The sequence below is a fragment of the Lutra lutra genome, chromosome X (assembly GCF_902655055.1).
Source record: "Lutra lutra chromosome X, mLutLut1.2, whole genome shotgun sequence".
NCBI classification, from domain to species: Eukaryota; Metazoa; Chordata; class Mammalia; order Carnivora; family Mustelidae; genus Lutra; species Lutra lutra.
Window position 1 is genome coordinate 45,419,148 of NC_062296.1, and position 13,248 is coordinate 45,432,395.

A 13,248-nucleotide genomic window follows, 5' to 3' on the forward strand; every position below is an offset into this window, starting at 1 on the left:
CTTTTATTACAAATTTAAAATGAGGTTCTTAAAAATCTCAACTTGACCAGATATGAAACAATTTAAAGACCTTTAAAGGTATATTGAGAAAAACCAGGCTTTTTTTTTTTTTCTTAAAAAACACGTTTGTCATTACCAAAAAGAGATGTCTTTAAGTAAAAATAATAAAAACCCCATGCTGCATAAATAATGCAGATAGTTCTATTTATCTGGTCAATGGGCAAAAAGCAAGCACTTAAGGTCTTCAGCTCCAATCTTTTGTTCATTTCTTATTGCTGGAATTTCATCTTCATTTCTCCATGTTGGATGACTAAACCAGATGATGTTAGAGATGGTAAGCCAGCATTTACTCAGCCCTGCCCTGCTTAGCCTCAGGAGCGGACGAATTCTCAGCTGGTGGATCAGCTGCTTTTGTCTCTTTGCCATCTTGTGGTTTAGGGTTTTCTGGGCGTCTGCGTCGGTAATTGAAGTTGAGGCGGTACTGACGTTGAGGTGGCTGCTGACACTGGGTCTCATCTCCTTGATTTTCCTTATCTTCCTCGTTGCCATCCTCTCTAGGCTGTCTTTGGCGAGGAGGACTCCTGCAGAATCGTGGTCTATAACTCCACTACATATTCTGTTTCACTGGTCTACCTTGTTCTCCTGCACCCTGGTTGTCAGCACCTTCCATCACTTCTTCCTGCACAGGAGGGTTGGAATACTGTGGTCGAAACCCATAGCGTCTCCGCATGTAGTAAGGTGGGAACCGTCGCCTGCGGTAGGGCCAGCGCTGTTGGCCTGGCCTTTGGGAGCACTTTCCGATCCCTCGTTCTTTTCCCGACTCTTACTATTCTGGTAATTTTGCTGGTAATTGCATGGAGTCCCCCTGCGACGTGGATAGCGTCTATAATGGTCTGCTGCATATTTACTGTGTTGCCCTGGAACTCCACCAGGGCCTGTCACATTTGCTGCCTCTGCAACCCTTTCTCCTTCAACAACATCAAACTCCACAGTCTCTCCATCTCCTACACTGCGAAGGTACTTCCTGGGGTTATTCTTTATGGCAGTCGGGTGTACAAATATATCTTCCTTGGTGTCATTCCTGTTGATGAAACCATATCCGTTTCTTACATTGAATCATTTTGCTGTTCCCAAAATCTTCGTTGCGATGACCTTCTTGTCCCCACACGGCAGGCGCCCCTGATGTGAAGCCACTCGGGATGCCGCTCCCTGCACCGCTGCCCGTGGTGCCGGGCTTGGTGTCCGCAGCGCTGAGGGCGGGGGCGTCCGGGGTGGGGCAGCGGGCAGCTGCTGGGTCTCAGCCTCGCTGCTCAAGGTTGCAGTGATAGTGATTAGGGCCGGCTGCGGCAGCTGTGGCTCCTCCTGGGGTGTGATGATAACTAGGCCAGCGGCGGCGGTGGTGCGGCTCAGGGCTCTCTGCTGTTGTCATTTTTTTTTTTAATTTAAATTTTATTATTACTATATTTTAAACATATAATATACTTTTATCCCCAGGGGTACAGGTCTATGAAGCGCCACGTTTACACATTTCACAGCACTCACCATAGCACATACCCTCCACAATGTCCATAACCCCACCCCCCTCTCCCAACCCCCCTCCCCCCATCAACCCTCAGTTTGTTTTGTGAGATTAAGAGTCACTTATGGTTTGTCTCCCTCCCAATCCCATCTTGTTTCATTTACTCTTCTCCTACCCCCTCAACCCCCCATGTTGCATCTCCTCTCCCTCATATCAGGGAGATCATATGATAGTTGTCTTTCTCCGATTGACTTATTTCGCTAAGCATGATACCCTCTAGTTCCATCCACGTCGTCGCAAATGGCAAGATTTCATTTCTCTTGATGGCTGCATAGTATTCCATTGTGTATATATACCACATCTTCTTTATCCATTCGTCTGTTGATGGACAGCTAGGTTCTTTCCATAGATTGGCTATTGTAGACATTGCTGCTATAAACATTCAGGTGCACGTGCCCCTTCGGATCACTACGTTGGTATCTTTAGGATAAATACCCAGTAGTGCAATTGCTGGGTCATAAGGTAGTTCTATTTTCAACATTTTGAGGAACCTCCATGCTGTTTTCCAGAATGGCTGCACAAGCTTGCATTCCCACCAACAGTGTAGGAATGGTCCCCTTTCTCCGCATCCTCGCCAGCATCTGTCATTTCCTGACTTGTTAATTTTAGCCATTCTGACTGGTGTGAGGTGATACCTCATTGGGGTTTTGATTTGTATTTCCCTGATGCCGAGTGATATGGAGCACTTTTTCATGTGTCTGTTGGCCATCTGGATGTCTTCTTTGCAGAAATGTCTGTTCATGTCTTCTGCCCATATCTTGATTGGATTATTTGTTCTTTGGGTGTTGAGTTTGCTAAGTTCTTTATAGATTTTGGACACTAGCCCTTTATCTGATATGTCATTTGCAAATATCTTCTCCCATTCTGTCAGTTGTCTTTTGGTTTTGTTCACTGTTTCCTTTGCTGTGCAAAAGCTTTTGATCTTGATAAAATCCCGATAGTTCATTTTTGCCCCTGCTTCCCTTGCCTTTGGCGATGTTCCTAGGAAGATGTTGCTGAGGCTGAGGTCGAAGAGGTTGCTGCCTGTGTTCTCCTCAAGGATTTGGATGGATTCCTTTCTCACATTGAGGTCCTTCATCCATTTTGAGTCTATTTTCGTGTAGTGTAAGGAAATGATCCAATTCTTTTTTCTGCATGTGGCTGTCCAATTTTCCCAACACCATTTATTGAAGAGGCTGGCTTTTTTCCATTGGACATTCTTTCCTGCTTTGTCGAAGAGGAGTTGACCATAGAGTTGAGGGTCCATTTCTGGGCTCTCTATTCTGTTCCATTGATCTATGTGTCTGTTTTTGTGCCAGTACCATGCTGTCTTGATGATGACAGCTTTGTAATAGAGCTTGAAGTCCGGAATGGTGATGCCACCAACTTTGGCTTTCTTTTTCAATATTCCTTTGGCTATTCGAGGTCTTTTCTGGTTCCATATAAATTTTAGGATTATTTGTTCCATTTCTTTGAAAAAAATGGATGGTACTTTGATAGCAATTGCATTAAATGTGTAGATTGCTTTAGGTAGCATAGACATTTTCACAATATTTATTCTTCCAATCCAGGAGCATGGAACATTTTTCCATTTCTTTGTGTCTTTCTCAATTTCTTTCACAAGTACTTTATAGTTTTCTGAGTATAGATTCTTAGTCTCTTTGGTTGGGTTTATTCCTAGGTATCTTACAGTTTAGGGTGCAATTGTAAATGGGATTGACTCCTTAATTTCTCTTTCTTCTGTCTTGCTGTTGGTGTAGAGAAATGCAACTGATTTCTGTGCATTGATTTTATATCCTGACACTTTCCTGAATTCCTGTACAAGTTCTACCATTTGGAGTGGAGTCTTTTGGGTTTTCCACATATAGTATCATATCATCTGTGAAGAGTGAGAGTTTGACTTCTTCTTTGCCGATTTGAATGCCTTTAATTTCCTTTTGTTGTCTGATTGCTGAGGCTAGGACTTCTAGTACTATGTTGAATAGCAGTGCTGATAATGGACATCCCTGCCGTGTTCCTGACCTTAGCAGAAAAGCTTTCAGTTTTTCTCCATTGAGTATGATATTTGCAGTGGGTTTTTCATAGATGGCTTTGATAACATTGAGGTATGTGCCCTCTATCCCTACACTTTGAAGAGTTTTGATCAGGAAGGGATGCTGTACTTTGTCAAATGCTTTTTCAGCATCTATGGAGAGTATCATATGGCTCTTGTTCTTTCTTTTATTGATGTGTTGTATCACATTGATTGATTTGCGGATGTTGAACCAACCTTGCAGCCCTGGAATAAATCCCACATGGTCTTGGTGGCTAATCCTTTTAATGTACTGTTGAATCCTATTGGCTAGTATTTTGGTGAGAATTTTTGCATCTGTGTTCATCAAGGATATTGGTCTGTAGTTCTCTTTTTTGATGGGGTCCTTGTCTGGTTTTGGGATCAAGGTGATGCTGGCCTCATAAAATGAGTTTGGAAGTTTTCCTTCTATTTCTATTTTTTGGAACAGTTTCAGGAGAATAGGAATTAGTTCTTCTTTAAATGTTTGGTAGAAATCCCCTGGGAAGCCGTCTGGCCCTTGGCTTTTGTTTGTTGGAGATTTTTGATGACTGTTTCAATCTCCTTACTGGTTATGGGTCTGTTCAGGCTTTCTATTTCTTCCTGGTTCAGTTGAGGTAGTTTATATGTCTCTAGGAATGCATCCATTTCTTCCAGATTGTCAAATTTGCTGGCGTAGAGTTGCTCATAGTATGTTCTTATAATTGTCTGTATTTCTTTGGTGTTAGTTGTGATCTCTCCTCTTTCATTCATGATTTTATTTATTTGGTCCTTTCTCTTTTCTTTTTGATAAGTCTGGCCAGGTGTTTATCAATCTTATTAATTCTTTCAAAGAACCAGCTCCTAGTTTCGTTGATTTTTTCTATTGTTTTTTTGGTTTCTATTTCATTGATTTCTGCTCTGGTCTTTATGAATTCTCTTCTCCTGCTGGGTTTGGGGTTTTTTTCTTGTTCTTTCTCCAGCTCCGTTAGGTGTAGGGTTAGGTTGTGTACCTGAGACCTTTCTTGTTTCTTGAGAAAGGCTTGTACAGCTATATATTTTCCTCTCAGGACTGCCTTTGTTGTGTGCCACAGATTTTGAACCGTTGTGTTTTCATTATCATTTGTTTCCATGAATTTTTTCAATTCTTCTTTAATTTCCTGGTTGACCCATTCATTCTTTAGAAGGATGCTGTTTAGTCTCCATGTATTTGGGTTCTTTCCAAATTTCCTCTTGTGATTGAATTCTAGCTTCAGAGTGTTGTGGTCTGAAAATATTCAGGGAATGATCCCAATCTTTTGATACCGGTTGAGACCTGATTTAGGACCGAGGATGTGATCTATTCTGGAGAATGTTCCATGTGCACTAGAGAAGAATGTGTATTCTGTTGCTTTGGGATTAAATGTTTTGAATATATCTGTGATGTCCATCTGGTCCAGTGTGTCATTTAAGGCCTTGATTTCCTTCTTGATCTTTTGCTTGGATGATCTGTCCATTTCAGTGAGGGGAGTGTTAAAGTCCCCTACTATTATTGTATGATTGTTGATGTGTTTCTTTGATTTTGTTATTAATTGGTTTATATAGTTAGCTGCTCCCACGTTAGGGGCATAGATATTTAAAATTGTTAGATCTTCTTGTTGGACAGTTCCTTTGAGTATGATATAGTGGCCTTCCTCATCTCTTATTATAGTCTTTGGCTTAAAATCTAATTGATCCGATATAAGGATTGCCACTCCTGCTTTCTTCTGATGTCCATTAGCATGGTAAATTCTTTTCCACCCCCTCACTTTAAATCTCGAGGTGTCTTCGGGTTTAAAATGTGTTTCTCGTAGGCAACATATAGATGGGTTTTGTTTTTTTATCCATTCTGATACCCTGTGTCTTTTGATTGGGGCATTTAGCCCATTAACATTCAGGGTAACTATTGAGAGATATGAATTTAGTGCCATTGTATTGCCTGTAAGGTGACTGTTACTGTATATTGTCTCTGTTCCTTTCTGATCTACTACTTTTAGGGTCTCTCTTTGCATAGAGGACCTCTTTCAATATTTCCTGTAGTGCTGGTTTGGTGTTTGCAAATTCTTTCAGTTTTTGTTTGTCTTGGAAGCTTTTAATCTCTCCTTCTATTTTCAATGATAACCTAGCTGGATATAGTATTCTTGGCTGCATGTTTTTCTCGTTTAGTGCTCTGAATATATCATGCCAGCTCTTTCTGGCCTGCCGGGTCTCTGTGGATAAGTCTGATGCCAATCTAATATTTTTACCATTGTACGTTACAGACTTCTTTTCCCGTGCTGCCTTCAGGATTTTCTCTTTGTCACTAAGACTTGTAAATTTTACTATTAGGTGATGGGGTGTGGACCTATTCTTATTGATTTTGAGGGGGGTTGTCTGCACCTCCTGGATTTTGATGATTGTTCCCTTTGCCATATTGGGGAAATTCTCTCCAATAATTCTCTCCAATATACCTTCTGCTCCCCTCTCTATTTCCTCTTCTTCTGGAATCCCAATTATTCTAATGTTGTTTCATCTTATGGTGTCACTTATCTCTCAAATTCTGCCCTCATGGTCCAGTAGCTGTTTGTCCCTCTTTTGCTCAGTTTCTTTATTCTCTGTCATTTGGTCTTCTATATCGCTAATTCTTTCTTCTGCCTCATTTATCCTAGCAGTGAGAGCCTCCATTTTTGATTACACCTCATTAATAGCTTTTTTGATTTCAACTTGGTTAGATTTTAGTTCTTTTATTTCTCCAGAAAGGGCTTTTATGTCTCCCAAGAGGGTTTCTCTAATATCTTCCATGCCTTTTTCGAGCCCGGCTAGAACCTTGAGAATCATCATTCTGAACTCTAGATCTGACATATTACCAATGTCTGTATTGATTAGGTCCCTAGCCTTTGGTACTGCCTCTTGTTCTTTCTTTTTTGGTGAATTTTTCCGCCTTGTCCTTTTGTCCAGATAAGAGTATATGAAGGACCAAGTAAAATACTAGAAGGGTGGCAACAACCCCAGGAAAGTATGCTTTAACCAAATCAGAAGAGATCCCAAATTGTGAGGGGGGAGAAAGGGGATAGAGGTTCAGAAAGAAAAAAAAATGAAACAAATAAAAGAAGAAAATGAATAAAGAAAAAATATAAAAAGGAAAAAATATATTAGATAATCTAGTTAAAAAACGTTAAAAAAGAAAAGCGTAAAACTTTAAAAAAATTAGCAGAAGAAGAGAAAAAAATTGAAAAAGAAAAAAAAATTAACTGCACGTCTAAAGAATCATGGGGAGAAAGGGATGAGCTCCGGCTTTGCTTTCTCCTCCTCTGGAATTCCGCTGTTCTCCTTGGTATTGAAACTGCACTCCTTGGTAGGTGAACTTGGTCCTGGCTGGATTTCTTGTTGCTCAACTGGGGGAGGGGCCTGTTGTAGTGATTCTCAAGTGTCTTTGCCCCAGGTGGAGTTGTATCGCCCTTACCAGGGGCCGGGCTGAGTAATCTGCTCGGGTTTGCTTTCGGGAGCTTTTCTTCCCCGAGCGCTTTCTGTAAAGTTCCAGAGGACAGTAAGATGGCGGCCTCCTGTTCTCCAGCCCAGAGGAGCCGAGAGCCCGGGGCCCCACTCCTCAGTGTGCCCTCAGAGAACAGCGCCCAATTACTCCCTTCACCCTGGCCTCAAGCCACGCTCCGAGCTGACCGAGCCTGCGATCAGTTCAAGGTAACCACGAGTTTAGAGCTCACTCCTCAGCTCTTCTCTGTAGCCGGCTTCCCCATTCTAGTACCTGTAAGCTCTGTGACACTCAGACACCCCCGATCCTTCTATGACCCTGCGGGACCTGAGGCCACACTGACCCCGCGTGGGCTTCACCCCGGTTAAGCCTCTGGAGCGATGTCCCTCAGTGGAACAGAGTTTTAAAAGTCCTGATTTTGTGCTCCGTTGCTCCGCCACTTGCCCGGAGCTGGCCCCTCCCCCCGCGGTCTATCTTCCCGTTGCTTTGGATTCACTTCTCTGCCAGTCCTACCTTTCAGAAAGTGGTTGATTTTCTGTTTCTAGAATTGCAGTTCTTCTCTTCGATCTCCCGTTGTATTTGTAGGTGTTTGCATTCTTTAGATAAGTTATCTAGCTGATCTCCTGCTACCTGAAGTAGTCTCAGCCTGCTACTTTTCCGCCATCTTGACTCCTCTCCTGCTATTGTCATTTTTTTTTGACACAGACTATTATATCATGATGTATATCATGATATTTCATAGTCTGCTTATCCACTCCACATTAATTATTTTATGGTGTTGCTATAATTGCTCCCTAGCTGACATTTCCTAAAAACCTATACCAGAGCTTTAAACTCACATTGACTGAGTTGTACTCATCTTCAATTTATGGATCAATTACGGATTTAAGTTTAGAGTGAAATTAACTTTATTTCAGGCTTAGTTGTAAACTTGTCTTCTGGTTCCATGATTTCAGTTCCTGGATCATCTCCAGTGCCTGAATTTCCAAATTAAAAGTTTACCTACTACTTTTTCACTATAACCTCACCAGCACTTGTCTCTTGTCTTCTTGGTGATAGCCATTCTAACAGGTGTGAGGTGATCTTTCGTTATAGTTTTTATTTGCATCTCCATGATGCTTAGTTGTGTTCAGGGTTCAAACTTGTAACAAAGAGTAAATAAGCCATAGGGATCTAATACACAGTGTAATAAATATAGACAAGAAAATATTACTTTAATGATTTAATGTAAATATTACTTCAGTGGCAATCATATTACCTAAACATATTAAAGTAACACACTGTATACCTTAAATTTATAAAATGTAAGATGTCAAAATTATTAAACTGAAAAATAACAATAAGATAAAATTCACCTACTGCCCAGGTCTTTGGAATAAAAAAACCTGTCTTAGTCTTACCAGTTTTGTTGACAATTGATGTTTTCTCAATGAACTGCAGCCTGCCACAGATTTAGCAAGAGCTTCTAATAGGTTCCTCTATGACTTTGTGCAGTCTGCAATTTATAACCAAATATTTGTTACAACTTACTCTATCTCCTTGAAAAGAATTGTCTGATTGTCTATATCATCATTTATTTCTGCAACTTTTTCTTGAAGTCAAGTTCTGCATACTTGCCTGAACTTAATTCCATCACCTACTACCATTAGCAACCACAATCTGTATTGCTGTAGTATCCAATTCCTGACTCTTCTTGTTGGGCTTATTTTGCTACTGACAGATAAATTGAGTCATTTTTTTATTCAATTAACAAATTCATACAAAATTTCAGGCATTATTCCAAATACAGAGTATTGCAGTATACCAAGTCTACAAAAATCCTGTCCTCATAGAACTTATATTCTAGTGAGGGAAGAGAGAAAGTTCTGATACTCATTAAAATCACTGCCATGTACACCTTTATAAAAAATACTCTTTATGCCTTTCTGGGTTATTTTCTTTGTATCAGTTGTGGTGAGAAAAAGTGAAAAAGTAACTGGTTCACCAGATCCACTTTTTTTTTTTTTTTCTAAGCACATAGCTAGCGTATGTTCCCTCAGCCTCCTTTCCAGTTGGGTGTGGTCCATGATTGAATTGTAAATAACAGAATCAAGTAGAAACAAAATGTTCCATTTCTAGGTCATTTAAAACCTCCTATATGACCCCCACCCATGCTCTTTCCCCATCTGTTAGCTGGATGCAAAGCTGCATGCAAATGAGCATGGTGACATTGGAAGCTATGTAGTGAAGACAGTGTAACATCAAGATGAATACAATCTGGGAGTGCCTGGGTGACTCAATTGGTTAAGTGTCTGCCTTTGGCTCAGGTCATGATCCCAGGGTTGTGGAATCTAGCCCTGCATCAGGTTCCCTTTTCAGTAGGGAGCCTGTCTCTCCCTCTGCCTGCCATTCCCCTTGCTTATGCTCTTCCTCTCTCTCTGTCAAATAAATAAATAAAATATTTTAAAAAATCAATACAATCTGGGTCCAGTATGACAATTTGCAGGAAAGCTGTGAAAGAGTTTACTTTTATCATCTTTGAGCCATTGTACCATTTTGTTATTGCTTATTATAATTGTATAATGGCTCCATCAAATTATAGAAATAGTTCGATGGTTCTTGGTACAGTTTGATATATTTTTATCCAAAAGCTTATCTAATTTATAGTGTAACCATCAATATGGGACTGTTTTCCCACAGCCCTAGCACTATTGATTTTTATTCATATATGTTGATTAACTTTTTTATTTTAACAAATTTATCATGGCATCTTCATTTTAATTCATATTAGTATGATTGGAAAGATAGCTATGTATTTTCCATACTGTTGTTTGTATTTCCTCATGTATAAATACTATCAAAATTCTTGTGCTTTCCATACTTACTAAATTGCATCTGAAATTGCATTCTTGTCTATAATTATATTTTTATTAAATAAGGATATTTGAATTGTGTGAAGTTTCTGCTTACTTTGCCTAAAAGAATTTCATCTTCCCCCCAAATATGTTTGTCTTGGATTGCAAGAGAAAGCAGGAACAAAGGCACACCTTTTATTGCAACAAAATTATTCATTCTTATTATAGTGGCATAGTTACATTCTTTTCTATAATCATTCATCTCAGGGATTTCAATAAATTGTGCAACAATTTATGTTTTTAATTGTTTTTCCAGAATTTTCTCTCAGACTTCTGCTTAGATAAAAGTGTTAATCTACTTGTTTGTTCAGTATGTGTTGGATTATATCAATTTGAATGAAATTATTTTTCCTTATATTCATTTAACCTTGGATTCTTAGGATAAACCCTACTTAGTTATTGCATTGGCCACAACTTCTGTGCCTCCATACCCTCAGTGCCATAGTCTTCTGGAACTTCAGTTAGTTAATGCAGTGATGCAATGGCCAATTTTGCTTGGACTTATATGATTCTGCATCTTGGGGACTCTTAAATCATTTCAGAAGGGTCTTCTTTTCACTGATGTGATACGGCCATGTTGATAACCACGTAGCCTGAATTTGTGACTTTTACTGAAATTTAACTTCCTGAGTATGCACTGGTAGTATTGCATGATGCCATTTGGCAGCACAGGTGAATTCACTCCCTGTGGGATAAATTTTGGCCAATGGAAAGCAGGATCCCATGATCAGCTTCAGAGTCCTCCTGGGTGACTAAGTTAAAGTATCAGCCAAATGACCAGCAATGTCTCTTGAGGGCTTTTCATGAAATGGAGGTTAGCACATTACTGTATCAGTTTGTATGGTTTCGCCTACTTCCCTATTTCTTTCTTTCTCTCTCTCTCTCTCTCTCTCTCTCTCTCTCTTTCTGTTTTGTTGTTGTTGCTGTTCACTCTTACTATCCTGGGATTTTGCTTCCTTAATAAGACATACCACTTAATCATTGTCTCAGGTTCTATATTCTAGGTAATTTGGGCTAATATAATTTGTAAGGGAAGTGTTTCCTAAAGATAGACCCCTAGCATGAGATTTTGCATTTTTCCTGTCCACCCTCTGAATGAAATAAGGACTCAATTCCTGATGATAAATGAAATGGTAACCTCTGGCATGCTGGGACCTCACATGTGCTTAAGCCTTTACCTGTGATTAATTGGAATAAGCTACATATGGAGGGTGAAACTCTGGGAAATCAAACAATACAGTGGTAATCATTATGGAGTCAATAATAATTATAAGATCTGCAGAGAATGATGCCTGCTTTTTAATGGCACCTTGAATTTTGCAAAATGAAAATGTTTGGCTCAGGGTAGTTTTTTACCCACTTGAGGTATCACCAGTATAATACTACTGATAAGGTCTCCCCTTCAGAAATGAATCACTCATTACACCAGGTTCTAGGAGTTGTACCTACTGAGTGGTTCTCTGGGAATTACCCTTGTTTCAAGGTAGCTGCTTTGGTCAAAATAAATGACCCTCCTTGGGGTCAGCTTACATCTAAAGACTCTTGATGCTAGGGTGCAAAAGCCTAATCCTCCTGCCTCAATTTGGGACATTTCTGAAAGGTTAACCCTGTATCACATTTTAATATTCTGCTGAATCCTAATTTCCTTCCTCCCTAACAGTGTTTTCCCCTCCAAATTCTACAATAAGTCACCTCAGATTCTTCTTTCAGGGAAATGGAAGCAGTAACAGTAGGTGCTGGAAGGGTTCCTAGGAAGCAGATTCTAAAACGAGATTTCGGTTCTTGTTTAACCACCATTAAGATGTTGGGAAAGACTTCACCATTTATGATTGGGGGAAAACAGTCCCTTGTTAAGTACAGTAGTGGAACAATTATTAAAACTTTTAACAGTGATACTACAAAAAGAGACTTTGTACTCACACTTCAAAAAATATTTATAGAAGGGAACACACTGGTTGATGCAATATCTCAGGTATCTTAAAGATTTATGGGGATGTGGAAAGGGACGTAGGTAGAGTAGGGTGGGGTGGGATATGAAATAGGTAGACCCTAGGGCTTATTCATGTATTGGAGAAACACAGTGACAGATTGTGAATGATTACTTGACAATTGAATTTAAAATATGATAATCAGAGGGCCTTCTTGACAATATATAAAGTTATTTGAATCTCCCAGGACTTAATCTTAAAGCTACCAAAGAATCAGAAATGGTTGAATTGTTAACATCAGCAAACTACTACAAAAATATCTTAGGCTCAATTTAATGTTATTAGGCAAACTTCATCTATAATTAATTCTCATAAACCATTATTTCAGAAGTAGTTTCTAGAATCATAAAAAATGCAGTCCTTGGGTCCCGGCTCATTTCATTTATCAAAATATATTTGAGATACATCCATGTTTTGGTATGGCTTGATAGCTAATTCCTTTTTACATTGAATAGTATTCCATTGTATGGATGCACTGGAGGTTGCCATTCATCCACCTAATGAAGGACATATTTAGCGCCTCTGAGTTTTGGAGATTATGAATAAAGCTGCTGTATACATCCACATACAAGATTTTTATTCTTCTAAGTTTTTTTTCTTCCTAGTTTTTATTTAACTTCCAGTTATTTAAGATTGAGTGCAATATTAGTTTAAGGTGTAGTATTTAGTGATTCATCACTTAGGTACAACACCCAGTGATCATAATAACAAATGTCTTCCTTAATCTCCATGACTTATTTAACCCATCACCCACTTCCCCTCTGTTTCTTGGTTGTCCTCTCTTTCTTCCCCCCTTATGTTTCTTTGTTTTGTTTCTTAAATTCCACATATAAATAGAATCATATGGTATTTGTCTTTCACTGACTGACATATTTTGCTTAGCATACTTCCTATATCCATCCACATCATAGCAAATGGCAAGATTTCATCCTTTTTGATGGCTGAGTAATATTCCATTGTACATGTATACTACCTGTTCTTTATCCACTCATCAGTTGATGGGCATTTGAGCTCTTTCGACAATTTGGATATTGTTGATACTGATGCTATAAACACTGCAGTGCATGCATCCCTTTGAATGAGGCACACTTGCTTGAGAAGAGAAATGGTGGCAGAGTATAAGGGGCATGAGACATGGTGAAAGTGGATTAGGCAGCTACTGTTCTGTGCTGTCATATTTACTATAGGCATTTCTGCATTTATACTGAGAGGTAAGAAGGTAAATGGCACCAGCCAGCTCCTTTGTCCCTGAAGAGGGGTCTTCCTGCTTACTGCTCTCAAGAAAGTGCTCC

At 39.4% G+C, this 13,248-nt stretch overlaps 1 pseudogene; it reads right to left on the reverse strand.

Moving 5' to 3' along the window:
- Positions 1 to 346: 346 nt before the first annotated feature.
- Positions 347 to 11,765, reverse strand: LOC125091469 (Y-box-binding protein 1-like; annotated as a pseudogene).
- Positions 11,766 to 13,248: the final 1,483 nt, after the last annotated feature.